This window comes from Teleopsis dalmanni, chromosome 2, assembly GCF_002237135.1.
Source record: "Teleopsis dalmanni isolate 2A chromosome 2, ASM223713v2, whole genome shotgun sequence".
NCBI classification, from domain to species: domain Eukaryota; kingdom Metazoa; phylum Arthropoda; class Insecta; order Diptera; family Diopsidae; genus Teleopsis; species Teleopsis dalmanni.
The window spans coordinates 127,197,625-127,202,987 of NC_051847.1; positions in this window are offsets into that span (position 1 = coordinate 127,197,625).

A 5,363-nucleotide genomic window follows, 5' to 3' on the forward strand; every position below is an offset into this window, starting at 1 on the left:
ATATATATATATTATATTCAAACTACTTATGTACATTTTGTTTTATGTCTTTATATATATTTTATATTTCAATCTACATATTCATGATCTAAATACAAATTCGTGATTTTAAATATTATCTACTAAAATTTTAGATTTACTAGGAGATATTTTTATATAGTATATAGTTGAGATTTCTAACAAGTTACCTGATGCGTTACCTCAAGTTATCAAGTTAAAGAAATGGGACTATTTAAAATGGCAGATAGCCCTATCTAAAGTCGTGTATGAGGCTTTAAGTCACATTCTCTGTTACATTTCAATTTTAATCAAAATAAGTAGAAGAATGATGAAATTATAATATAAACCAATATAAATGGTACTTAACACCATTGACACTGAACTTATCCTTAATTTTTTCACCTTATTTTAAAAGTTTAGTTAGCAATAAGTTCAATCGCCAAACACTTATAGATCGTTTACCGATTTGATCATTTTAAACGAGAAAATCTAAACTGTGGAGTTAGATTTCTAATCAATTTCTATATGCAAATAGTTTTTATCTACTTTTGACGATTATTATAAAAACTATTATCGTGAACTCACCTAACAGCCGATACTGTAGCAAAGTCCAGAACTAAATGTGGAGAAGAGCTCTTAATCTGTTCTCATGACAGAAATTCCATATGATGCAAGTTTGTATTTAATAATATTATTAATTAATGACATAATTTTGACAATAAATATAAATATATTATATAAATATCAGAACAGCTTTCCTTACTCATATCAAAACGTCTATTCAAATTTAGTAATTCTGTTCTATTTTATTTTATATTCAAAATTAGTTGTATCTAATGTATAGTTAAAATTTCTTTTCGAAATACTTTTATTTAACAAGTTGGAGCAGTTGTTCAATGCAATAAAAAGAATCTTTTACTTTTTCATGCCAAAAGGGCTAAGTAATAGCGCTGATACAAGACAGTGTCTTATAATCGATCGATCTGTAATATGATTCAAAAATGGAATTTAGAAGCATTATGAGCTGATAGATATATCAGCAGTTGTAAACGACTTGAAAATTTTAGATCCGAAATTTCGAAAATTTCTCTTTCATTATTTCTGTAAAAATAAATTTATAAGTTCCTTGTGCATGGTTATCTGACATATCATATAAAATTAGTTTAGTATGCGATTCAAAATAAGTTCATGTAGTATAAATTCATTTATTTTAAGAAATTTTGCATTACACTTCATCGAGTAAATAATCAAAACAAAAATTAATGTTATTCCTTTAGATACCACAATTGTTAATAAATTTTGATATAGATTTAATATATTTTCGCTCTCTTGTCTACATAATAAAAGTAAGTTATAGTCAGCTTAAGATTCTCTTATAAATATTCTATTAATAAAGAGGTTTTTCGAACAGTAGTCAACTACAACAAACAAATTTCTTTTTTTATATTATTTTAATTACATGAATTTTTGGTTTCAAGTGTAGTGAAATACCCAAAAACAGTGGTCTTGAAAATAATTCTTATAATTAAGTATTTGTAAATAATTATTTTTAAGACTGCAAGTACCAGGAATCGAACTCGTATCCTGCCAAATTTGAAGCTCAGAGTCAGCGTTCATTAGCCAACTAACCTAAAGCCATATTTGCTTTTTATGTTCGCACATTTTTCTGGAGTTTTGTTACTTTGCTGTTATATTAGAACGTAATCAAAAACCAGCTGTAGAATGAATTACGTATTTATATTATAATTTTAAATTGTTAAATATCAATACTATTTTGTTTGTAGAAACATTATTTGTTCCATGATTTATATATTCTTTTTTATGTATAGAACCTAATCTAGGAACGTAATACTGAGGAATTCATGCTAATATTACCCCACGAGTATATTAATAGTAAGTCTTCATACTATATCTGTTTCCGTGCAACTCTTGTGCTAAATTAATCCATAACATAATACTAACCCCATATTTTTTTGTCTTTCTTAAAAATACTACGAGTTTGTATTGTAAATTTATAATCTTAATCATTTAAATTGTCTGGATAAATTTTCTTATATACACATCACACATCCAAAAATCATATCCTATATGTTTATATTTATTTCATCTATATTTATTTATATCTTTTTATTTTTTTAATTGTTTTAACACTTCTCAAAATGCAAAACAACATTAAAAATAGCAAAAATCTTTTGACTGCAATGCATTTGATGGCATAAAGTGTGATCGATGTCATTTGCATAGCAGACTGGTGCCTCTCTTCGCCGACATGCACCCCTCTCATCACATGCTACTCTGTCGTATATTCTTTCCAATTGTTATAACAACACCCTTATTATTGTTATGCTGTTGAGATGTACGAATATCTATCTAAAGTATCTATCAGCTGCCGTTGTCGCAAATGTGTACGTACAAGTCAAGTATCTTTTATTTTTAGCAAGTGTAAAAACTTATAAATAATTTTTAAATTTTCTTGTTCTATTTTGTTATTTTTTAATTTAATCTATATCAATGCATATAGAATACAAAACAAAAATCACAGTTACAATTGCATTAGCATTAAATCAAAATACTAAAAACATTTTTCGCAGCTATTTTTAATACACAAAATACTGCAAATTCCTTGCAATTGAAGATTGTTTTTCTATTTTATAATATTATTTTGCAGTTGTTGTTTATGTTGTCGGCATTGTTGTTTTTATTGTTGTTGCCTGTGCATGCCTCTGTGGTTTCAACAGACAGACTGCATGGTCGCATGTTCAGATAGATGCATGCATGTTTATATGTACTCAGATATTCCTGTATAAATACAAATTAAATAATAAAATGAAATTGTTGCACCAAATCAAAATGTGCGAGCAGAGATAGCAGATACTCGTACAAACAGCTACTTATGTGCATGCAAGTATCTATCTATCTATCTTTATGGTGGCGGCTGTATTCTGCAGATAGAAATCTGCACTACGTCTTAGTTGCATTAGCCGCGCCGTCGCTGCTTGCCTGCACATGACAGACGGACAGTCTGTTTTCATTTTTCTTAATTTTCATTTAGTTTTGTTTTTATTTACATATATTGTTGTCAACATCGAAACTCTGCAATTTATATGGCAGCGATACTCGTATTGTGATATTGTGAAAATCACGAGGATTTGCTAGAACTGATGTTTTTAGAATTTCCTTTTTGTATCGCGTGAGTTCTGAATTTTTGAATTATATTTGCATTAAATCCAATTTATTTATTCAAATTTTTTTTTGTTTTTTTCTTGTTGTGTTCTTTTGACATATTTTTGTAACATTTACATTCGATTGATGAGTTAATTAGCGAAGTATCAACAATTTCTTACTTAGCCTTAACACGATTATTTAATATACTCAAAATGTTGATGATTTAATATATTCAAAATGCTGATGATTTGCGCAGAAACACAATAAATAAGTAACTTAAAAAGTTTTACAAATAGAAGGACAAAAGTCTGTTGATGATCTATTATGCCATTTTCTTGTAATAGAACTTTAGAACATCAAAATATATCATCTCTCTAATAAAAGAAAGAAGTTTTAGCTGTGGTCTATACATGAAGTATAATATTCATCAAAGTCAAAAATTAAAAAGTCAAAGTCAAAGAAAAATTCTAAAAGTAAGAGAATATAACATACATCTGTAAGCAATCCAAGGTTATATATAACATTTAATTCCTACTAATTAAATATCTGAACACAAATATAAACTCCTTTCGGAAAAATTAAGTTTTAAATGTCGTCTGCATTTGGGACATAATATTCTTCAGAGCATTGTTAAAAATATTCTGGAAGAAGAGATCAAAAATTAGAAATTTGACGAAGAATATGCTTATGTCGAAAAATATAATATGATAGTTGAGAAATATGATGGATATGATAGTAGGAAATTTATTAATGATTAAATTATCTATTTTCTGCTAGTAAAATAACTTAGTACGAATGCTTATTCTTTTGGAAAATGAAAATTTTTAACTACCATCTACATTTGATATGTATTTTTTTCAAAACTTTGTAAAAAATGGTTTAGAAATGTTCTAAAACTAAAAGTATATGAAACTTTTAATAATGTAACGATAGAACATATTATTTCCTACTAATAGTATAACTTCTCAATAAATTTTTAAAAGTAATGGATTTAAGAAGTAATATCTTCGGAAAACTGATTTGGTCTTACCCAATACGTAATAATTTTCTTCTTGCGAATATAATGAATATCATCGTATTTATATTTGGAGTATCATTTTTTAAGACATAGATGTAATCGCAACATGTTGATAGGTAATCTGCTTTTCAAGAAACGCTGAAGCAATCTTTCTGTTTCGTAGAAAATGTAACAAAACATTGAACTTTAATTGAGTACATAAAGCAAAATTGTCAAATAAGCAGTCTTATTTGATATTCAACAGAAAGTGATATTCCTAATAATTCTATCATTTCTAATAATGTTAGCCTCAACAAATTTAATTTACTCCAGAACATACAGAATTTATACATACTGCTCGATATGTCTACAATGGACCTCTTTATTATTTCATTTACTCTTACCCGCTTTAAAACCGACTTCTCATTAGTGTAAAATTAGTCACTATAAAGGATAAAACTTGGTGTTAAAAAAAACAATTTAATTGCAAACTGCCATCCAGAAAAATAAAGCTTCTTCTGCACAATATTTTCAGAAACAGTTCTTTCTTATGCAGCTGAAACATGGCAGCTGTCCGTAAAACATATACCTCCACTAGAAGATTTCAAAATACAAATTTGTATTAAAATATTTGATATTTAAGAAAATAAACAATGAATTTAATCACGGCGTGACACATTTTGAAATATTCGTTATATTCTATATATGTAAATTGACAGTAATAATCGTAAGCTTAGAACCGATGAGAATATTGCTCTCATCATAATATTAAAAGTGCAATCTTAGAAAGCCAAGGAAGACCAAGAATAGGTAGGGTTAGTGTATATTGGAGTGTCGGCTTTGAACTTTAAAACGCACTTGAGCACAAATAAGCGCTCATCGTGATAACACAGGTAAAACGTTGATTCATATTCCAAACAAAGTAAATCACCAAACGAAGTCAATGTCAATTCGGATATAGTCATAAATCAAGTGCCATTGCGCGTCTTTCCAATGCAATTACACCTATTCTTATATTTTAGTTTTATTAGATACAGTTGAATTCCGTGGATTTTATTTACGTGTTGATTTGCTTTATTATATTGTATATTTATACACCGATATCGTAGTATATTTTAACTTTAGTAAAAATTTAGTTACTGGTACGCTTTTTGACTAAATTTAACAAAATCTTGAAGCCTGGACTCCGTACTTACCGAGG